We start from the raw sequence: 24,806 nt of genomic DNA, 5'->3' as shown, positions 1-24,806 counted from the left end.
TCCATCCTTCTGGGAAGGGGTTATATGTAGATCATTGTGATCAGTTCCTCCTTTCTACCCCAAACTTCCCCTTCCTGTATGGCTACTCGCATTGGTCCTGAGGCGTTTATCTGTCCTGGATTCTCTGTGTTTATCTGTACCCATGTACATGCTCTGGTCTAGCCAGATTTGTAAGGTAGAATTGGAGTCATGAGAGTAGGGGGGAGGCATTAAAGAACTAGTGGAAAGTTGTATGTTTCCTAGGTGCTATACTACACCCTGACTGGCTCATCTCCTCCCCACGACCCTTCTGTGAGGGGATGTCCAATTGCCTACAGATGGGCTTTGGGTCTCCAATCCACACTTCCCCTCATTCACAATATGAATTTTTGTTCTGAGTTTTTGATGCCTGAGACCTCATCCTATTGACACCTTGTGATCACACAGGCTAGGGTGCTTCTTCCATGTGGGCTTTGTTACTTCTCAGCTAGATGGCCTCTGTTTATCTTCAAGCCTTTAAGATGTCTGTATCTTTTGATGGCTAGGCACCATCAGCTTTCTTCACCTCATTTGCTTATTGTACCCATTTCATCTTCAGCGATCCTGTTGGGAAGGTGAGCATCACGGAATGTCGGATTATTAGAACAAAGTGTTCTTGTATTGACGGAGTACTTGAGTAGAGGCCCAAGGTCCAACTGCGACCTTAATACTAAACTTATAAATATATGTACATAGATCTATTTCCCCATCATCATATAGAAATATATTTACATATGTACATGGGGTCAGGTTCTAAAATTATTATCCTTGTTCTTCGACACTGTAAAGAGATATTGTGCATCAGATTTACACATACAATGTTTCCTTTGATCTCTTGAATGTTGCTTTCCCGAGCCTTGATGTGGATCCACGCAAAAGGAATCCTTGACTTCGGCTTTTTCTCTATTTGTCATAATGTTTCCTATTGGCCCAGTTGTGAGGATTTTGGTTTTCTTTACATTTAGTTGTAATCCATACCATAGGCTCTAATGGTTGATCTTTATCTGCAATTACTTCAAGTCCTCCTCACTTTCAGCCAGCAAGTTTGTTTCATCTGCATATTGTAGGTTGTTAATAAACCTGAGGTCTCCAGTTCTGAGGCTACATTCTTCCTCATGTAGTCTAGCTTCTCTGACGTTCTTCAGCATGCAGACTGAATGAGTATGATGAGAGAATGCAGCAGTAGTAAGCGCTTGCACTGACTTTAAATCATGGACTATTCTATTCCCTCTTCCACTTCAAATAATTGCTCTTGCATCCGTGTACAAGTTCTGCATGAGCACAATGAAGTGTTCTGGGTTTCCCTTCTTCTCAGCACTATGCATCGTTTGTCACACGCCACAAAACCAAATGCCTTTACAGAGTCAACAAAACATAAGTAAATGTTTTCCTGGTATTCGCGACTTTCAGCCAAGATGCATCTGATATCAGAAGTGATATCCCTTGTTCCACACCCTCCTCTGAATCTGGCCACAGCCTCGGATAGCTCTCTGTTAATGTACTGCTGCAATCCGTGTTGAATGGTCTTCAGCAAAATTTTACTTCCATTCAATATTAATGTTCTAAAATTTCTGAATTCTATTGGCTCACCTTTCTTTGGAATAGGTAAGACTCTGGATCTCTTCCAGTCAGTTGGCTATGCAGCTATCTTCTGGATTTCTTGGCATGGGTAAATGAGTATTCCCAGCGCTTCCTCAGCTTGTTCAAACATTCGGAGCGGTATTCTGTCAATGCTTGCAGCCTTGTTTGGGGCCAGTGCTTTCAGTGTAGTGTTGACTTCTTCCTTCAGTACCATTGGTTCTTGATCATATGCTACTTCTTGGAGTGATTGAATGCCCATGAGGTTTTTGAAGCCCCTCTTACAAACACTGTCACATGGCACAGATGAGCCAAGCAGAATGTCTGTATCTATTGCCAAAAGTCCCTTTGATGGGGAGGGCAAAAATCCCTCCAGGATGAGAACTACTGAACTCCTGTACGCTATTGTCACAGTTTATAGCAGCAGCTTTAATGAGGCTTCAATGCTCACTTTCAGTAAGAATGCGTTAGAGAATGGGTGGGTGACTCCCAGAGAGGACACACAGCTGAGAAATCCCCAGCGATTCTCAGTGAGGATAAAATGCATGAGAACAGGTGTCACAGCAGCACGGTTTGTGGGACTGGCTGTCAAACATTGCCCTTCCTGGTGAATTGCTCTCCCTCCACCCATATTCAAGGCAGGCCCGGCTCCTCCATGGCCTCTAAGAATTCTGGGAGGAGCTCATCTCCTCACCTGAAGTGAAACTATGTTCCAACTCAGGGTTGTCAGACCCAGGTACTCTTTGATACCTTCTGGGGAGATTTAAATAATATATGAACCCTTGATTACCCTGAGATGTTCTGATTTAATTTAAACCTTCCTAAGACCTCAGTTACATCGAGAAGTCCTGATTTAATTGGTCTGGAGCGAGGCCTGGACATTAGAAGGTTTAAATGCTCCTGAGGGATTTTAGTGCTTTTCCAAGTCTGAAAAGTGTGGGGGGGGGGGGGGGTTGTACCATACCTTGGGCTATGGATCACCTTTAAAAACCAAGAACCTCCCTATTTATCTCAGAGATTGTAGCTGGCAGTTAAATCTGATTTTAGTTATACTCATATCTAAACAGCCTGTATTTTCTATATATATAGACCATTAATTTAGCATCTGCTGTATAAAGAGTTAAGAATTTAGTTCATATGCTCGTGTTTAATCTCACTTACTAAACTGCCATAGAGTCAATGCTGACTCACAGAGACCTCACAAGGACAGGGTAGAACTGCCCTTGTGAGTTTCTGAGAGGATCTTTTTATGGGAGTAGAAGTCTTCATGTTTATCCCAGTGTTTAATCTAGTGTTTCTCAAGCTTGTCTGTACATTAGAACCACCTGTTTGGGTTTGGTTTTTAGAACTTTAAAATCCCAGGTCATATATCAGACCAACCAAATCATAGTGTCTGGGGCAAGGGGCAGCACCAGCAGTCTCCCAGAGGGAAACCAAGCCTGTAACCAGATCGGGTGAGGGAGTTAAATGGCTGTGCTCAGCTGGTTGGCTTTAACTTTGTTGCACTTTAAAATCACTGGGGAATATTTCTGAACTCCCAAACCAAAATTGGACCCCCAAATTTAGGAAATCAGAATGGCTCAGTGTAAAAGGCATTTCCAAATGCCTTCTCATTCTTACAGGTGGTTTCCAGGAGCCCTGGTGGTGCAGTGCTTCAAGCATGCAGCTGAAACCAGAAGGTTCGCCATCAGATCCACCAGCCTTGGAAATTCTAAAATACAACTCTACTCTATCTTACAGAGTCGCTTTTAGGATAGTTGCTGATTGCTATGTGGGAACATAAACATAATTAAAAAACAAATGAAACCAAACCAACCTCACTGCATTTTTATCAATTCTTACTCATAGCAATCATAGATGTGTACACACACACATTGTGAGCTTCTGAGACAGAGGCTTGTCTTTCTCCGATGGAGCTGCTGATGGTTTCCAACTGGTGGCCCTCAAAATGGAATCATAGTATGTCTTAAAAATCCAGAAGTTAAATGTTTATATTTAAAGATAAAGATAATCCAGATATCTTGATGAATAGGCTAGAGAGTTCTCAGGGATATATTACTAAGTGACCATAAAAATGTTTCCAGTTATACTCTGAAATACAGAACTGGAGAACATGCATTTTCTTGGTAATAATGGTAAATCAACGTGACCAAGAGGACGCTAGGCTCCTGTATAACTTCTCTGTGCTGTGACACACATGACCCCAACCTTAGTGGCTTAAAGCAGCACACATGTATGACATCATGGTTTCTGTGGATGAGTCAGAGCATGGCTTGGCTTGGTCCTCTGCTCTGCATCTTACAAGACTAAAATCAAGGCTTGCACTCCCAGTCCATCTAGACATATTTTGGCTTCACTGATTGTTGACAGAATTTAGTTCCTTGTAGCTTGTTGGGAAAGGGCCATTCCATGGCACAAGACTCCCTCCATAACATGGCAGTTTACTTTTCAAGGTGAAAATCAGGGTGTCTATGAGATCTTCTTCAGTGAGGCTCACCTGAAAAATGATGCCCTCTCAGGACATTACTTCCTGTGATTGATTAAGAAATTATAATGAATGCAAATATAAAATCACTTGAACAGTTCCTTCCTTATAGTGTAACTTCATCGTGGATGTAATAATTGATAATCTTCACAGGCGCCACCTATCCTTACTGGAAGAATTATAAAAGATATGCACATTGAGATATAGGAGTCTTGGGGACCTCTTAAATTCTACTTACCACACTATCCCACAGCTTTATGTATCTGACCCTACACTGTGCCATTTTCTATTTAAGACTATGTTTAGCCTGAGACATAAAGCGGTTGAACATCTCATTTTTTTTCCACCACAAGCACATGTACAAGATTTTTTCCAAAGAAAGATTGTGAACGGACTTTCCAGCATGGAGGTAGAATAAGTGTCCACCTATTAAAATCATTTACCAGGCTTCCACGACACTTGGTATCACCCTCGTCAGAGTCGCCCCGTGGGATTCTCCTCGAGGAGCGTTCCCAAGGACTAGTGGATGTGGAAGAGTAAGCTAGAAAGGGTGGGAAGGAGTAGATCCAATTCGGTGACGACAACCTCCCTCCCCAGTACCCCCTCCGTTCTCTGGGACTGTGCAGGGAAGGTCCCACGGACACAGGCCTCCTCAAGTTCTGCTCATCACAGACGACACTAAAAATCCGCTGTCAACAATGTTAGCCACTGAAAGAGCGTTGACCCATTTCCTTTACCGGATGCTCTTCCGTATTCCTAGGATTGGGCACTTTCGTGTTATTGTCTTATTTCCAAAATATGAAAGCATAGTAGGACCATGCAAATTTCTGTGTTTCTGTTGTTTGTTGGTTTCAAATGCATCCGTAGAGTTTTGTTGTATGTTCTTTTTCCCCAAAGGGGAAATCTCTTAACTTCGAATAATAAATAAGGGGCTTTTGCTTCATTCATTTTGGAACTTAGTCATTCATTATGTTGTTTTGACTCAGTTCTGTTCTTTCAGTCCCATCGAAAGGACGCCATGTGGTATTGACTAAAACATGACACCTATTGATTTTACATATTTTGCATTTGCATGTTAGCAGAGAGTACCAGGATCTACAGTCCATGCAGCACGCTCTGCCGGCAAGGACAGGCACATGCTTGTAGAAAGTATTGCTCCCGAGATAAGTAACAAGGTCCCATAACTGTCTATTCAATATCCTAGCTTAGGGTACATGTGTCCTACATGCTATTTAAAGAAAGTGACCACATCATATAGATTTTCCTTAGCGTCTGTTCAAGTAATAACTCAGGAAGCATGTTATTATAACCTACAGGGATCATAAATACTAACCCTATAGCATTTTTATTACCAACTTATATCAAAGGCAAGCTGGCAGTCTTTCACACATCAGATCCTCCCACTAGTAAGCAGTCTTATATTACAGACATAAAATGTATGCGAGCATTTTAGCTCGGCCAGACTATTGCAGCTGTGTCACATTTGTTCTTTATTTCAATTGGAGATTATTTAGATGAAATTGGAATTGATAGATGATAGATCTGGTTTAATGCCAGGAGACTTAGCAGGGCTTATCAAACAGTGCTCGATTATGCATCGTGGCATAATTTGAAAACCTTAGCTCCACTAACTTGTAGCACATGTTCATGCACAAGTTAGCTCAAAGCCTAGACTTTTACAGGTGATTTTATATTTTAATGTACTTTAATTCCTGTATTGCAAACAGCCCACCAGATCATGTCTGAATGATTTAAATTTTTCCACATTTTTCAGACAGCAAAAATACATATTAAAATTACATAAACACACAGAAGCAGAAAGCCAACAATTTAGCCAAACTTTGAATTGTATCCATTTCATTTGCACATCATCATTTCCTCACCTCTCCTAGCCCCAGATGTTCTGCTATCATTCAATGAAATAGGGCCTCACTAGGAGCCAGGTGAGAAATCCGGGTGACATAGTGGTTACACATTGGGCTATGATCCTCAAGACTGGCAGTTCAAAACCACCAACCACTCTAAGAGAGACAGACTGAGCTTTCTACTCTTGCAGGCAGTCATAGTCACTCACAGAGATTGTTCTAGCCTGCCCTGTAGGCTCTCTATGGCTGGATGGCGTGGAGCAAGGTCCTGGTAAACTGGTAACTACCTTATATATTTGCTGGTATCAGATGCCAACTTTCTATTGGTGTCCTTTCTCATTTCCTTCTTAAAACACAGGATGAGAATGCTTCAGAAAGCAAAATTGAATCCTCAGAGCACATAGTATGAGGTTTTAAGCAGGACTTTCTTGTTGTAATTAATATGAAAATATCATTTATCCATTGGATACAGATAATTCTTCAATAATAAATAGTTCATAAAGCAACTTCTCTAAAAATGTGACTGAAAAAGGGGAATCTTGATTGCCCTCAACTCCCGGGGTGGTTGGGAAAGTTGGGGTGGGGGCCTAAAACAAGCATCTTCTCTCTAATTTTTTTCTGCTTTACCGTTGAATCTCTTCTAGACTGCTCTGATTCAGATCTATTTGCTTAACTCCCAGTTAACCTTTACTCCAAATACTCTATACCCTATTTTAAGTGGGAGATTGCATACACAAGTTGCCTTGTAGATATAGTTTTGGGTTATTGTCCAGATTTTGTGATAGCCCATCCATCTCAGTGCTAGTCTACATGACCGGTTTTATATTAGAAAACAGTGTCATGTAGAAACTATAACTAAGAAAATGTATAGCGTCAAAGGGCCTTCCTTATTAGTTGTTACGCAGGTGAACGTGCACTGACAAGCAATGCTCAGAGAAAGAGGACGGGTTGACGCAGTGCACAGGAGCAGCGCCGGGGAGCACTCCGGGGAGCAGCACTACCCCCAACGTGTGGCATGGTTAGTCACCGACTAAGAATACTGCATCGTGTCTAATAAGTTTCTGTTGGACCACAGGATCCAACTAGAACTTGGGAACTAAAATGGGGGGCAGGGGGATATGGACAGCGACCCTTCAAAACAATATTTTCATCATTATTAGAAATTCTTAGTGCAAGCTAAAATTTAAATGTACATCTATATTTAGAGGTGTGTGACTAGACAAAAATGCTTTCAGCCATTTTACAAAGTGTAATGTTAATCCCTTGACTTTTACATTCAGCTGAAAATATTGAAAGGGCCTATGCAAAGGCTAGCATAACTTCTGACCAAATTTAATATGATGAGTTATAGCCCTTTTCTTATTCTCTTTATTACCTGGTTTGTTGCTATAAAGTTGGATTGTAAGGTCCACAAAGTTGTATCGTTAAATCATAAATAGTCTGTCATGGGATCAGTTGAAGTTAAAAAATAAAGCCTAATAAAAGATCTAAACTTTTTTTAAAGACAACATTTTTAAAAAGAAAAACAATTGATTTTTTAAAAAATCATTGCTATATCATGATAAAAACAGCAATGTGTGAAGTTCCCCATTCATAGAGGGATAAAAAATGCCCCCTGCTTATGAAAGTGAGGCTGAGTTACTTACATTCCGACATCTTTTAGTATCTTTAACTAAAGAAAAGTGTTCCTCTCTTTTACTCTTAAAGCACAGGGAAATGTGCTTTTAGGAGCAAAGAGTGGAAATAATTAAGTGCTTTGTCTTCTCCATTACATAATCAGGAGGTTCAAGTGTCAGCTGGTATCGGGCTGTTTGTCAATCTTTCCAAGCTCAGTTTAAAATAATAATAATAGTAAAGCCAAACTCTTTGGAGAGCAGGTGAGGTGAGGCCTCCCGCTTCCCGTGATAACTTCTGAAAGGTATTTTTTATATGGATTCCAAAAAAGACACTTTTCATCTTTAGAAACATGCTTTTTAAATGCTGTGACCACGAGCCTTGCAGAACTGGTTGATTTTAGACCCGGCTCTGAGAGAATGAGATGGAGCCCTAACGTGAAAAGATGTTAGAGGTGGACAAGCAAGAGATTTGGGGTCAGAAGCAAGTCCTCTGGCCCAGGGTGCAGAAGCGCTCCCTACACAGGGGGGCTCGCAGCTGGGGGAGCCAGCGGTATCTGGGGGATCAGAGCGTGGCCCACAGGACTGGAGCGCGCACGGCTCCTTCCCCCACTGTGCCTGTCCACTCGGCTCTGCCAAGTGTGGGCTCATGATCCAAACTGACAAGAACCTTGCTCCTGCCCTGATCCAGAAAGAAAGCGCCTGTCAAGTTGAATATCCTGCCTGCTACCCAGGAGCAAGCGTGCCAGGAACTCAAAGTGTGCTCCCAATCAGCCAGAGGCCTTGTCCCTGGCCGCCTGTGCCCGAGACAGAAGAAATAGAACTGAAGCTTCCTCCTCAAGGCCTTCCTTGGAGAGGACATTTTGGGCTATTTTGTTTGTTTTACTGTTTTCCTTTTGAACATTTAAAAGAAGTGTATCAAATGGCCTTTTTCATTCTCTCTTTTTTTGGTGTGTGTGTGTGTGTGTGTGTGTGTGTGTGTGTGTGCAACACATTCGCTTCTAAACAAAGTCTTGTCCATGGGCTTCATTCATTCCACCGAAAGAAATGCCCATGTGAAAGTCAACCCTGCCTCACTGGCAGGCGTTGTGATGCATGAAGACGAATAAAGAGGTTGATCTAGAAGGGAGGTCAACGTCTACAAGGAAAGACACTGCACTTGGGAGGAGGTGGGCCCATCACAGATGTCGAAGGCAGGATCCTGCTTCCTCCTCTAGTCCTTTGCTGCTCACTGTGTCCTTGAGTCAGTCACTCAGTGACTCTTAAAAATATATTTTTTAACTAAACCCTATTTTCTTATCTGTAAAACAGGCTTACTAACAACCCAGTAGAGGCGGCACTAGAACTGAACAATGAAATAGGACAGTGGGGACATTGGGCCTTGGGAAGTGTACAGATGTTAGATTACTGGCTGGGGTGACTCATGGTTTCTAGCTAGGACAGCTGCCATGAGCTCTCTCAATCCTTCCACGTACCTCCCGGCAGAAATCGAGGAAAAGGAAGTATAACAGAGATAGAGACAGTGGGGGTGGGGGTGGGGGGGGGAGAAACTCAGAAATAAAAAGGGCCAAATCCAACTGGAGTAATAGATGAAGATTTCTCAAAAAGAGCTGAAATGGCACAGATTCTAATAAGGGGGCTAATCCGTACACTATAAGTGCCTGAAAATTTTCTAAAATTTATGGTATATTAACAACTCCAATCGTGTGTGTGTGTGTGTGTGTGTGTGTGTGTGTGTAGTTCAAAGGCAAGGATTGCTAGCCTAAGGTACCAGATACAACCCACCTGTCTTGAGAACTGTCTGCATTTCCATCCATCACCTCCAGGAGACTAGAATGCAGAGGGATGGGGCAAGGGCAGGGGCAGGGAGAGTGTCTTTGCTTGGAAGCTGTGGGAACATCAAACAATGATGATTTCTTCTTGTAGTGAAAATTAAGAATATTTTAAAAATTAGAATGAATCCTAGCAACTAATGGGAATTAAATTTCCCGCAACCTAGAGAGGAAAGGGTGAAGAAAGCTGTGATGAAGTTGGGCACTTGGATCAGCCACAACAGGTAAATGCTGGCATTGTTTCTGAAGAAAGAACTGAGTCTGGTCCACCTGCCTGGGAAATACCTACACCATTTACTAGAAAGGACTGAATCCGGACCTTTGAAGTTAGGGACCAGAACCCTGCATTTCAATGAACCATAGTTTAAGAAGGAGCCTATCAGTGAAGATCCATTTTCCTAGAGATCATTTTTTTTGTAGAGGGGATTAATGAACTTGTACCACCACCTCATCTTCCCATGATTCTACCTGCTGATCATTTGTTGATGAAAGAATTAGAGCATGTGCCAAGAGCGGGGACTGTGGAATGTCGGTAAGCCACAAGACACAGGACAACTCCTTCACTCCAATCTAGGCTAATGCCACAGCACCTGAATGTGTAGGGCCATGATATTTAGCACATTTATTTGTATCACTCCATCTCTGTTTCTCGGTACTTGGAGCTCCTCCAAGGTAAAAGGGAATTTTCTTCTTTCTTAGATTTGAGTCCTTATTGCAGTGGCTGGCAGGTTGGAAAGGCTTAAGGAGTGTCCACCGAACAGAACTGAAAGATTGAAGCTGACAAGCCTGTCTCAGCCATGGATCTCATAAAACAGCCCAGTGCCTGTAATTGAAAGGGGGCAAGTGATCTAATAGGTCCACCTATGGAAGCAAACTAGATGTCCTGGTTTGGTGGAAGTGTTTAAGTTAGAAAGGAACCAAGGCCGGCGGACAAAGGAAGACGTGTCTATGTATCTATTGTAAGCCCTCGTTCAGAGGAAAGTAGAGAGGACTAGAGTAAAAACAACTTCACAGTCAAACCTTCAGCAATATTTAAAAGCATATTCGAGGAACTCTGCTAAATTCTGGAATGAAACATAAACCGAAAAGCCATGTGTGATAGTTCAAGGTTGTCCTTCTCTAGAGAACGCAGCCCAAGACAACAGCAATGCCCTCTTTGGGTCTTCGGGTCACATGCATGAGTATATTAAGATGTCACGAGGGAAATGCAAAAGCTGCTTTGAGAAAACATTCTAAAGAGACCTCCGTGGGTCAGAATAGCTAGGTTAGACCTTTTGGAGAAAATGATATTGAAACAGAATCCTAAGCAGGTGTTAACAAAGGGATGAACATTCTGCAGATAAAACAAGAGCAACATTCCTAAAGTGAAAAAGATACCACTTGCCACTACTGAACAAATTTGAAATAAGTTTAGGTAAATCATTGAACAGTAACTCTTGTGCTTACTCATTCCAAAATTGGTCACCATTATTTTCTGGCTACCAAAGCACACACTCTCCACATCACCCACTGTTGCTTTGTAAAGTGAGACAGCTTTCACCACTTTCGTTCCACCAGGGAAGTCACTTGGTTGGCACCTTCATGCTCGGGAGAAGAACAAGAAAGACTACTAAGTAGTCTCAATTGACCCAAGTCCTATGTTTTACAAGTAATTTTTGTAAACAAGAGTCTTTTGGCAGCCACATTGCCTTTTCCCAGAAGGTAACACAACCTACAAGAAGGTTGACAATAATCAATCTCCTATACTTGTGAGAGGTCATGGTGCACTTCAGTAAGAGTGCTAGCATAATGAAGTATTAGCAGCAAGAGTCATATTCTTCAGAAGTTCCCTTTTTACCTGTATTTTCCCATGGAGTCATTAAATGCATTTGATACATCATACTAGCTAAGGAATCTAGAGTGCTTTCTGAGTGAATACCCAGTAAAATGCCTTGTCTTTCATGCCCACATCCTCGATTCCTCATGGTTATTTTATTATCATATTATATCCAGAACGAGGAATATCAAGCAATGTAACTGATACAAAGGATACATTGGGAATCTTCATTAGTCCCAATCTCATCATGGGGAAAAAATAACTTTGCATGCAATATTTGTTCTTTGTCTCAGACGTGACCACTGTGCCCCCACTTTGATGTATTATGTGTGGCATGTGCAGTGTTTACCCACTAGCTGTTTCAGCCTAAGGAGAATTTTTATGACCAAATAACAAACTCTAAAAAAAGGTATTTATAATGGAAATGCTGATATACCATTATTTATACTCCAGCTCAGTAGTAAAAGATTGGTCCTGTGATAAATAAACTCTTATTAGCCAATCATTAGTCTATTGTAGCCCCACTGTCAACTCATGCCACAGGCAATACAATATCATTAATGAAATGAATTAATTTCTTTTTTTCAAAGGGGCATTAGGGAATTGGAAATGTATGCTTTATAGCAACACTCCAAATAGAAAAACATATCAATTTTTCAACCTTTTAGATATATATTTTCAACTCAATTCATTTATTTCATTCCAGAAACATTTATTGAGTGCTACCTGTTTCTGGACCCTTTGCCAGTGACTGCTGTGCTTCAGTTGTATGGGGCCCGGGAGGCTAGGAGCAATGAAGCAAAACCAAGCACACAAGCCAACAGCACAGAGGGCCCTCTGTGATAAGGGAAGGGCCGGGATAAGCGGAAAGAACTCCTTGGGTCTAAGGGTTTAGCACGCACGCTGCTACTAACAACGAAGTTGGCAGTTCAAACCCATGAGTCTCTCCACCAAACAAGAACAGCAGGCCATCTGCTCCCTATGTATCTCCTCCTTGGAGACTGGGTGGGACAGTCTCCTCTGTCCTAAAGGGTTCTGATGAGCAGGAACCAGCTCCATGGCAACGGGATGGCTTCTCATTTGTTAGGGGAAGCTGTCTGTAAGGAGGTGACTGCATCACTCACATTTGGCTTCATCTCGCGAGCCTGTTTTGTCCGACGGAAACAATGGTGCTGTGTTTCTGCTGGCTCCCTTACCTTGTCAGCAACGGGCCTATTTCCCCTGGAGTTCAACTTAATAGCAGGTCACTTATGAAGGCCACATTGAATTTTATTTGAATTTTTTATTTAAAAATGATCATCTCTCTGAAGTGGAATTCTCTAAAATGCCAGAATGTCCTTCTGACCTTGGGTTGATCGACAGGATGGAACCATTGGGTCAGAGATGGATCGCCTAAACAGCCTTTCGAGATCACCCACAAAGGAAGATACTAGGGGCAGGATACCTGAAGAGTTTGCTTCCAGGGACTGTCATGAAAGGCAGTTGGCAGAGCTCCTGCAAACATATGGGACCAAAGAGTAGCTCAGACTCTACCTGCCAGCAGCGTGGTGACATCCTTGGGAGCCAGCTAACGTTCCCTTCACACTGCCAGGCAAGCTCCTGCTGGTCATGTCACCACTGAAAGCCTCCGCTTCTTCGCCTGTTAAGTGAGAATCAAGACCCTCGCTGGCAGGGCTGTGGCTACTCTAGATCCAGCAGAACAACGATTCAAGGGTTGGCAAGGCCAAGTCAACCACACACTTGGGCCTCAGGGCCTCAGAGAGGAAAAGGAATAACCCTTGAAAGACGTGGGAGAGTCCACTGTCATTAACTTCCCGTCCACCCCAGTGTGCGCACTGCGGAGAAGTGGTGGGCAGGCTTCCGCCTCCAGTCAGCCGCAGGTCTCTGCATCGCTGGTGGTGTAAGCATCTTGCCATCTCAATTCTTTTTATAATGTCTTGAGGTAAGCATTTCTCTTTAAACACGAGCTCACTATTTAATCTGTGAATAAAGCAAGGAATAGCAATCTACGCCAAAGCTAAAAGAAAAAAGTAGTTACAAATCTATTATGGGATAGAATTTCAGCCACCATGGGCTGTCTCAGTAAGAGATTTCTAAGGATAATTTTGATATTAATAAATCTGATCCCATAACGTGAGTGTAGAATCCAAACTCACAGAACACGCACATTCAGTGCATTATACAATGTCTCTAGCTATGCCTGGCAGGCAATGGGTGAGCAATATGATTCCCCCACCCACCCCCTTTAGGGAAACACGGGCTCCTCATTCGGGATTGGATCCAGAACCTAGCATCCCTGGTGGCAGCACTAGATATCGCTGTGGTCAACATAGCTCCTTGGCGCAATTTTAAGTTTGTTCTTGCATGTCACTGTGCTCTGACCAGCAAAGTGACTTATGAATTACAGCTCATGGACTGGGAACAAATTCATATATTCAGCACACACATTTTCGGTTGAATTAATTCAAAATTGGTATTCCTTAGAAATCCTTTTAGATGCACTGCAGGTCCCAGCTTATTAACTGAGTAGTTTTTCCTCCAGAGACTAAATGGAAAAGCAAAAACTGTCCACCACCTTCTTTCTTTTCTGTGTCTCTTTTCAAGTTAAAAAAATTTAATGTGTGAATCACAAATTAATAAGTAACTCACAGGCCATATGAGGCTGGCGATCACCGCTACATACGAGGCAGCCTCAATGGCCAAAGCCCTTTCTGTCCTGAATGATGACCGTGGCAGGTTTATTGTATTTTTCTAAAGCCACTCATGATGTCGACAATACATTTTTGTCTTCTTAACTCAGTGCGTATTTAGAATTTTTACAGCAATGCGTCAGCATTTCTTCCCCACCTTGTTTTGAGCAGAAACCCCCAGGAAGATAGTTGGGATTCTCACAATATGCATAAGTGGCGGGTGGACAAGTGTCCCTTTTGTGACATTTTTAGGGTTTTCATTCATCTGTGCTATCAAGTGGGTCGGATGACGAAAATGCGAAAAACAATAGCACTGGAACCTGTGTTGCATTTTTATGTCTATTAATGTGGCTCACTGTCCTGGCGGCAGGATTTGGGGGGAATAAATGAGGACAGAGTATTTGAAGTTTGCCTTTGGAAAAAGGCGAACTTCAAAAAATGGGCAGCTTAGATAATAAACTTTTGCTCATATAAGCTCTCTGAGTGGTATTTATTTAAACAGTTAGATTGGCAGCCTTGATGATATAAAATATATGCCGAGCATACATGTTAAGCAACTTGAGAAAACCTTTCTATTCCATCTGTAGCATTTGGCAAAAATGCCTTGTATTTAGAATGTCCCGGTTTCCCAGTTTTTGAGAGTCGAAGCTACTCTTAAAGTGAGAGCAAACTGTGGTCCAAAAAGCTTGGGTGTTTTGTTTCCTGATGTTTTCTTGTTATGTTTGCAAAAGTATTAAAAGCAGTGTTGGTGCTGGGTAATTTTTTTGGTAGAACAGTATTTTGATCTATATCCAGGCTATGGAGCAGAAGGAGCTGTGCGTAGACACTGTCCATGGCTAGCACTTCAGAGGACGCCGTCGTGAGCCCGCCTCAGAGCTGCTTTCCCACGTGAACTTTAGAGCACAGACACAGACAATATCCCGCGTGAGTAGCAGATGCTCAGGACAAGAAAACATGGCCGCGTGGACAGAAATGGCATGGAATATTTTTCTATTCTTTGACCTTTCTAGGAAGAATGAAATGGAGTTCCCTGGGGTATCTCAGGGTTAAGGGCACAGAGGAGTAATGGAGGTCATCTGTCTTTGTTATCTAGAGAGGCTGTAATCTAGTGAGGCTGTAACAGAAGTATCACCAGTGAATGGCTTTACCAAACAGATATTGATTCTTAGATAGATAGCTTAGGAGGGTAGAAGTCTGATTTTTAAGGTGCCAGATTTTAGGAGAATGCTCTCTCTCTCTCTCTTACTTTAAATACTTTTATTGGGGGCTCTTGAATCTCTTATCACAATCCTTACATTCATCCATTGTGTCAAGCACAATTGTACATATGTTGCCATCATCATTTTCAAGCATTTTCTTTCTACTTGAGCCCTTGGTTTCAGCTCCCCATTTCCCCTTCCCTCCCTCCCTCCCCAGTGAACCCTTGCTCTCTCTATTTGGCTCTGGAAGGAGCTAGGTTGTCTCCTCCTTTCAACGTTTGTAGACACAGTGTTCCTCATTCCTCAGAGACCTTCATGTGCCTTGGTGTCATCTTTCCTGGGGTAGGGTCAGTCGTACATACGTTGGACATAGTCAGGAGAGAGCAGTCCCTGAGGAAGGACGTCATGCTGGGTAAAGTAGAAGGGCAGTGGGAAAGAGGAAGACGCTCAGCAAGATGGACTGACACAGTGGCTGCAGCAACAGGCTCGGGCATAGGACCACTTATGAGGACCAGGCCATGGTTTGTTCTGTTGTGCATAAGGTCGCTATGAGTTGGAACCAATGTGAAAACGCCTAAAATTCTAATAACAGAAGATTCTCAGTGTCCCCTGCACTGAGTCAAGGACACGCTCCGCTCCCGTCTCTTCTTTCTGAGAGACAGGACCCTTCCTTCTGTGGTAAAGTCTCTCTATTTTTATGTCTTCTTTTAAAAACGATGCACATGATGTCCCAGGGGGAGCACTCCCCATGTGGGATCAGGGTGATGACCCTGGTGTTTCTGAGTTCCACTTGAACCCCTGATGATTAGCTGGCTGGTCATATTATATCACAATATTGGCAATGATAACATCACCATAAAACAGCCAAGTTACATCATGACACAGCTCTAAACCAGTGAGATTCACGCACTAGTCTGGCTGACTCATTGTGATGGGACAAGATTCCATCCACGGCAGGGACAGAGGCATATCTGGAGTCTGCCGCTGATGGCATGTGCCCTGGTGTCACATGAGGGGTCACCTCTGCGCAGTTTCTACTAGCCACCTGAATTCTTGTCCCCCCTTGGAGAGATCGCTCAGCAATTTAAAACCAGTTGTTGTGGTTTGGGGGGTGGGGGTAGTAGATAAGCCTCTGGATAGGGGTAGCAAAAATCTCCAGTCACCTCTAGTAACAAAACAGAAATTGTCCCCGGTCTCTCACGTGTTGTAGAGCTGAAGGGATATGAGGCCCTGGCCTGTCCCTCTCATAAACCTAAGGAGCGTCACTGTCTCGGCTGGACTCTCCCAAACTTGCCTCTCTAAGGCAGCCATGCAGGGCAAGGACAGGGCAGGGGCCTTCCTACAGATTGGGAAAGGGTCTGACCACCCTCGTGGAGGTGCCCAAGAGGGCGATTGCCTCTTCACTGCAGGGTACAGTTCTTGTTCATTTAGAATCACATGACAGAGATTTTTTTTTAAAAAGCTATCATTTTTAAAGTAATAATTTTAAAAAACAAATTCATTAAACACTCCACCAGTATGAAGTGATTGAAATTGGAGTTGAATGTGAAGATGCAGCGTGGTGCATTCAAAACACATGTGATTTAAGAAGATTAAAAAAAAAACATTTTTAATATGTTCATTTCCAGTCATTCTAAGTGAGAGACACTCTGCCATGCTTGTTTTAAAAGGCTTTAAAAAAAATCTTACAATCATGTCAGCATTTCTTTCTTCCATTTTTTTCTCCATTATCTCTACCCAATTATAGGACTCCGGGGTGAACCACTTTGTCTAAAACATCACTGAGTTCCCTCTCCAAGGTGAATGGTATTTGTGGTAGTTAGATGAATTGGAGTCAACCTACAGACGTATGTATGGGAATGTAAGGGGGAATCCAACCTGTCAATCAGATCACAGGTTCTTCCTTGGGGTGTGGCCTTCTCATAACAAGGACCCTTGGGGAAACACCTTCTCTCTCTGCCACTTTACCTTCCTCCCTAAGGAGCCTCTACATCCACCCTGAGAGACGCTGGAGTCCTCCATGTTTCTACTGGCCTTAGAACCACACGACTCTGTTCCTACCGGCCTGTGATCTTCCTGCGTTGTGTCATTTCATGAGGATTTGTGAGTCTGCAGAGGGATTTATGAGCTAGTATCTGACTTATGGACTAGAGTTGGATAGGACTGGGCCACTTTCTTGGTATAGAATTACTTCTTGATACAAAACTCTTTCTCACGCATAGACGAGTGTCAGAGTATTGTCTTCTCTAGTCAACCCGGCCTAGGCCTGGAAGGTAGAACCCTGAAAGCACACTGCTGTTAACTGATGGGTTGACAAGTTAAGGAGAGTGGCAGAATGGTATGGAAGGCTGTTCCACAAAGATTTGAGCTTTGGAGACTCTGTGGGGCAGTTCGACTCTGTCCTAAAGAGTTGCCATGAATTGAAACTGACTAGCCATCCAAACCTAATCTATGGCAACAGGCTTGGTTTAGGCTTGGTACTGCAGGGATTCTACATCATTTTAGAGTATGTTTATTACATTTGTACATCCCTGCAATGTCTTCATGTTGTCAGCCACAGTGTTACCACCACAATTTAAAGAGAACTTGATCAACATTCTTACAGAATTAAAAATATTTATGCTCATTTACAATTTAATATTGTAAATATGTAGGATCATTAGCAACATTAAAGCATTTATGAAACATGACCCACAAAATTGCCTGCTACACACAAGGGTAAGTCAGGAGGTGTTGCAACAATTTACAGACATATTTATTCAATACAAATAATGGGAAACTATCTCAACATGCCCTAAATCTAGTTCTATATACCTTTGAAGGCAGTATTTCCTTTTCTCTAACCATTTCCAGAGAATTCTATACACTTCAAGTTATGCCACTTCAAAGCATCAATTCTGGCATCCTCGGGGGACTGAAATCAAGCTCCTTTCAAATGTTCTTTGCATTCAGGAACCAAAGAGATCCTAATGGCGCAAGACTGGGGTTGTCGGTTGAATCCGACAGGGCTTCCCAATAAAAGTCTTGTAAGAGCCCCACGACCCTGAAAAAATGAGCAGGTATTGTGTTGTGATACAAAACTATTACTTGAAACAGTTTTCAATGAAACTAAACACCAATGCAGTTTTCAGTTTCCTTAAATCTTCACAATCAGCCCCCATCATCTGGTTGTGTCTCTCAAGAAAATCTGTCCCTGCATCTAGACACTCAGCATATCCAGCCGCATGGTTTTCGGAGCTGACTTCTCTGCCTTGAATTCCCCTGGCTCAGCAGATCCCCTTTGTGACAAGGTTTCATTCGGACCTTCTTTTTTGAAGACATCCTAAGACTGCATTCGTCCACAGATAAATATTTAAAATACAGTATATACGCGAGGAAAAGCCGACCCGAATATCAGCTGAGGCGCCTAATTTTACTATAAAAATTGCCTAAAAACCTGTGCTGAAAACTCAGCTCATACATGAGTATATACAATATGTGTTTTTAAATAAACCTGTACATGGATGAACCAGAACTTTAGAAGTAATAATTTTTGGCTTGCCCTTGTATTAACTTTTCCAGAAATTTAAGCTTCCATGTGACAAATGCATGAACGCAGTTATCATGAACTCCTCCTGCCCCTCTAAAATGATGTCATTCTTCAGAGGTTCTCAATACGGTCCATGAAATGAGATGAATCTTTTTCACATGGGTTTCAAAATGAGTATACAATGGCCTATAGAATAAAATTCACTCACTGAAGGTTTGCTATGTAACAAAAACCAAGTTAATTGCTCTTCATCCCTGATTATCCTAGTTATTTAGAAATTAGGAGAATTTAGATCCAGGGATTAAGTGATTTGTGGGTCATTTAACATAAGTTTTTGTGGACTCCAGATTGTGCCTCTTATGCCACTGACGCTAGCACTGCTGCTCGTCCCCTCTGGGAAGAGTGTGAAGGTCATAAATTGTCTGCCAGGGAGTCAGTTCTGACGGATGGCAAGCCTTCAGTGTGTGAGAGTCCACCTGTGCTCCGCAAGGTTTTTGATGTCAGGATGCTTCGAAAGTCAATCGTCAGTCAGGCATCGAGTTTGAGGTAGCAGTGAGTAGGTGTGACTCTCAGCCTTTCAGCAGGCAGTCAAGCATATTAACTGGCTGCACCACCCAAGGACAGTTACGCCCAGATTGTAGCTAATTGATAAGAGAATCTTTGCGTAGGCCCTGAGGACAGTAAGAATCCACCTTCTGAACAGAGGTAGTTAGCATTGTGTTGGTCTGGGTTTTCTAGGAAAACTAAAACAAATTTCTGTCAAGGTCGGAATTTATCTTAAGAAAGTAGTTGGCCCAACTGCAGAGTGGACAAGCCCAATCCACCTCAAGTTCACGGATCCGTTGCTAGCAGGAGGTTCTTTTCAACTCAGGCTGTGATTAGAGTGATGAACCAGGCAGCAGAAAAACCACAGGCTGATGGCAGCAAAGTCAAGGTGACCCAAGGTCAACAGGGAAGCAAGCAGTCTGATAACAGCTACCAGGGTCAGCTGGCCACGTGGTGGCTGCCATCCCATCCAAGAAGTCAGGTGCAAGATCTGGGCCAGCAGGGATAAGGAGAGAGAACCAGTTCTCCACTGCATTTCTGATAGATAGGAAATAGGTCACTCCCTCACGTCCACTCAGCAAGCGAATGCAGCAGGTCATGGGTGAGCAGACCCAGGATCCATTTAACTTGCAGTCCCAGAACAGGGTATCATCTGACGGACACAGATTTTTCCAGCCTAGGTGCATCCGGAAGAAACTGCTCGCTTAAAATTCGAAATGCCAAGCATATTGAACATTTTTCCTGCAGATCTTTTCAAATGCATATGCCCTGACACTGAAGGCCCTGGGTGGGGCTGCTTAGCTTTTCCAAGACTTCTTAGTCTATACTGGCTTTGAAAGGGGGGAGGGGGAGGAGCTTGTTTCTGCTTGTTGGTTTCTAACATGGCTTTGAGCAAACCCAATCAAGTATAACTGAATGCCGGTGTACACACTCTCTGTTTATTTTAGAACAGGTAATAGAACCAATGTCCACAATGCAGACAACGAAACACATAGTTGTTCTGAAACAAGGACTGTGTCGATCAGGCTGTGACCTGATTGACCGGCTAGACTCCACCCCTATACTTATTTATCAAGTTGACATGAAATTATGTGACTACCACAGAGTACTTTCACTTTCTTTCTTTTTAATACTTTAATATCTCTAATAAAAACAATAAGAACTGTGCACATTCATATAAGGAAATCTAGCATATACAAAGCAAGTGCTAATCACTTTACATAAATTACTCATTTCATTCTTACAATAACACTTTATATAGGATACTTTCATAGTCTCATTTTACAAATGATGAAACTGTGACCATGAGAAACCTAATAAATTTCTTGTTCCCAGCCTGCAGAATTTCTCTTTTTATCTTCCCAGAATCCTCATTATTGTGATGAATTGCTCTCCTTTCTCTTCCCCCATCTCTTTTCACCCTTGACAAACATTATGGTTCTTGTGTTCCCATAATCTGTCTCTAACTATATAATTCATTGGCTGAAGAAATCCATGCCGTGCCACTTAGCTTAATGCATTGCCTTTCCAATGTAACATGTTGCATCAAATAAAGACCTTCATTGTCGTAAAAGGAGGTAACTGAACACGTCTTTTTCTATAAAAAATACTGACTCATAGAAGTAAAATTCACGGTATACACCCCAAACAAAAGTTCATTTATCTAAAACATTGGCTTGAAGAATTGGATCACACTTGGTTTGGCATTTAATTATTGAAACCTTAAAGATGAAAAGAGATAAATGGAAAACAACTGAACAACACATTTATGTTATATTGTATATTTTTATAAAGTAATGAAAATGGAAGCAAAGGAAAAATATAAAGTACAGATGTGCAATGTCAAGAATGTTAGGTATGGGCTGAAAGAGGGAAAAATCCAATTTCTTGCTTGCTACAGCAAACAAGTTCTCCCTCATGCAGTATCTTCTCCGTCAGGTCTCAAATCTCTCGTGAATTATTGAGAACCACATCCCATTCTTCTCTCCTATTAACTCCTCTCCAGGAGGATCATCTGTCCATCATATCACAATGAAAGTAGCTAGAGGACAGACCGTGGGAGAGCAAAGGAGCCAGGGCATTATCATCACCCAGACACAGCACCCAGGGAAGCAGGCATGCAAAGAGCAAGAGAGGTTTCCTCCCAGCTTGGTGAATTTAAAAAGTTGCTTATCCTCACTGTAGTAAGTAAGATAGTGCCAAGCTATCCCAACCTACAAAGAGGTGCATATTCTAATTCCTACAACCTGTGACTATATCAGGCTGCAGGCCAAAAAAAAAAAACAGCCCAAAAAACATAAGGTTGACAGTAAAATTAAAGTAATTAGTCCATTAAACTCAACAGAGAGATTAACCTGCAAATGTTGCCCATCCAGGCTATTGTAATCATGGTTACTGTTTTTAGTTGTGATCTAGTCAATCACAACTCATGTCAAATTCATGTGTACAGATTACAATGACTCCATAGGGTTTTTAAGAACGACTGAATTTGTAAGTGTGACAGAGTCATTAAACACGAAAGAGGGGAATTAGAAAACAGAATTTGAGACATGGTAATATGAAAAGTATGTGGCCTAATATGCTGGCTTAAATACTGAGGATTACAGAATAGGGTCACAAGTCAAGGAATCTGAACAGTGTGAGAAGCTGGAAAAGGCAGGGGCATAAATTATCTTCTAGCGCCTCCAGAAAGCCACACAACCAGGCAAACACCCTGAGTTTTCCACAGCCCCAGCCCTTTGACACTCCTGCACCCCAGAATGAGACGAAGATAAATGTGCCCTGCTTTAAGTCATTGTGTTGCGTAGGAAGCTCACGTGGTAGTGACGGTAAGAAGCAGAGCTTGACGGGCTAGCGCGTGTCTCTGGATCTCATGAGCTCTCTTCCTTCGACAGCCTCTGGCGGGGGCACTCCTCTATCACTTGGTATAATGGAAAGTATGTGAATTGTCTTTCTTCAACAAATTTCCATCACACACAGCATCCAGCTCCCGAAACTGTTTTCTCTTTTATAAGATAATAAAAATAAGTTCGAAGTTGATGAAAATTTTGTGTGGGATGAAAGGTCTCAGGAATGTGAGATATTATAAATGTTTAGATATTATCACTCATAGCAGCACTGATCTCAATTACATATTTGGGATTAACTATTCTGTGCTATCATTTATTACTATCGCATGAACTGTGATTTTTATACCTTATGTTATGTGACCTAAACCTGAGCATGAAGCATAAATCAGAGTGTGAGCATACTCACAGATATATACTGCAGACTATTCCAGCTAGACAGGATTTCCTTGTCTATGGTTCTAAAAGAAATGCTCATCAGCATCCACATGTTAAGTGTGCTATATTTGAAGATGCATAAAATGACAAGGAGGAATCCAACATGTCAAACAAGTCACAGCCTGATGATGCCTCCTTGGGGAGTGGAATTCCTCCGTGGAGGACCTTGGGTAATTCCTCTCTGCCCTTTCGCTTTCCTCAATGCTGGGACTCTGTCGCTGACCCTGAGAGCTGCCCTGACCTTGGGTCCAGCGGACTCTGCCCTCAATTTCCCTGCATTGTGCATCACTGCATAAGGCTATGTGAATCCGAAGAGGGACTTATGGAACAGAATCGGATTGATGGACTTAAGTTGGACTGGGCTGGGGTGCCTTTGTGATATGTAATTGCTTCTTGGTATAAAACTTTTTCTTGTACATAAACGAGTGCCATTGGATTTGTTCCTCTAGCAACCAGCTAACACTCCAGTTGACTTGGATGTGCCGCAAGGCTTTGGTCCCTAGCACCTCTTCATAAAAATAGTGACAGAAAACTTCATAAGTCTTCTTTTTAAAACATCAGATTTAAAAAGAACAAAAAGCATTTTGTTTTTTAAGTGACTGTTGACAAAGCAAATTAGTTTCCCACCCAATGATCTGTACATGACTTGTGTTGTGACATTGGTTGCCAGTCTCTGTAGATGTCTATTCTCTAGTTTCCCCATTGGCCTGACTGTTCTGCCCCCTTTGGGGGTCGAACAACCCTCTCACGGGGTGGCCTAAGACCATTGGAAAACACATAAGTATTTCACAATATATAATTGCATATTGTTTCATGAGTAATCACTATGCTTTAATTATGTTCAATTTGTAAGAATGAAAATACATCCTTCATACCAGATATTTACATTACAATTTATAAGAGTAGCAAATTTAGTTATGAAATAGAAACGAAAATAATTTTATGGTTGGGGGAGGGTCACCAGCACATGAGATGAGGAGCTGTGTGAAAGAGTGGTGGCAGGAGGAAGGTGGAACCCCTGTCCTAGAACAAGGAGCAGTGTTGCTGCCTAATCTGCTTAGTCACCTACACTGACAAGGAAATAGCATCATCTCTTTGATTCTTGATGTCAACTCTACACAATGTTACACAGATTAAAAAAGATTATGCAGTTCAGTAGAGACTAATGTTTCTCCCATCTTAATAATCAACCATTGAAATAAACATATCAATTTAGAGTCGATTTGTTTCAGGAAAATGATTTGAGAATTCAAGTGCATTATTTTTCTCACTTCATCCCTCAGTCACTGACAGGAATTGTGGAGGTCACCATGCTATGGACTTTGTGGGTTGTAGCAGTGAATGAACAAAGACAAACTTCCTCAGAATTGGTAATGAACTGCAGTCCTGATTCTTCCCATTTTTATCTATATAAGCCTTTAACCGTCTAAATCCACAGATCAAATGAACAAGACACGTTACTGTGGTTGGCCTCCACCTTATCACTGAGAGAATGTCATCTTGGCTGGCTTTGGGGATGTTCCTCTGGGTACAGTGTCACCTGGTGCAGTCTTGTCCCACGCAATGTCCAACTGCTATCCTTCTGGAGCCGTCCCACTTTCCATATTTGGTGAGATGACCACCCCAGCTTCTGCACTGAACACTTGCATGACCAACCTGTCAGCTGCGCACCACCTGGTTTAGGTATTTTATGAGCTCAGGATCCGCAGTCATAAGCCCAGTGAGTCCATCTTTTCCACTCGAGGAAAGGCTTCAGAAGGATGCACGCCACGCTGATATAAAATGCTGTTCATCCCGAATGAGAACTCGGCTGCACTTTCAGCGCCCCCACAGAGGGTGATGCCTGCTCCCCGGTGAGTGCGGGCCATGCTAGGCCCGCAGACAAAGGTGCCTGCTTTCACCGGGTAGATAGGAACCGTGACGGCTCTGCCAGCAGGCCCGTGTCCCTGTTTCCGATGCTGTTCTTCAGGCCTCGTGCAGAGGAATGTTCTGAGGAGCACGCTCCTCTCCTCATGGGAAGTACTGTTCATGGTATAAGCCTGTTGATTGTCCAGCGGAACGGTGATTTTCTGAAACTGCATTTAGTTTTGTGTCTAAGAGACATAGTCTTGGGTGTCCCACCAGTCTCAGTCAGACCGCTAAGTCTTCTTTATTATCAGGATTGTTACTGACTGAAATGAACTGGTTCCTCACCAGACTGCAACTCCAGTTCAGTTTTCCTTTGCCTCTTTTTTCCTTTAAGCCGCTCAACTCAGGCCACCGTTTAGATTGGAGAGCTCAGGAATCTGGAGGGTTAGTTTTGTCTTTTAAGGAATATGAATTTTGATCTGCATTCTCTCTCCCTCATTAAG

The 24,806-nt window shown here is 42.4% G+C and overlaps 1 pseudogene; it reads right to left on the bottom strand.

The window, feature by feature from the left end:
* Positions 1–23,734: 23,734 nt before the first annotated feature.
* LOC142454626 (mitotic spindle assembly checkpoint protein MAD2A pseudogene) lies at positions 23,735–24,536 on the bottom strand (annotated as a pseudogene).
* Positions 24,537–24,806: the final 270 nt, after the last annotated feature.

This window comes from Tenrec ecaudatus, chromosome 8 (genome assembly GCF_050624435.1).
Source record: "Tenrec ecaudatus isolate mTenEca1 chromosome 8, mTenEca1.hap1, whole genome shotgun sequence".
Taxonomy (NCBI): Eukaryota; Metazoa; Chordata; class Mammalia; order Afrosoricida; family Tenrecidae; genus Tenrec; species Tenrec ecaudatus.
The sequence above is the reverse complement of the archived record's forward strand: the minus strand, read 5'-3'. Positions and strand labels throughout refer to the sequence as shown.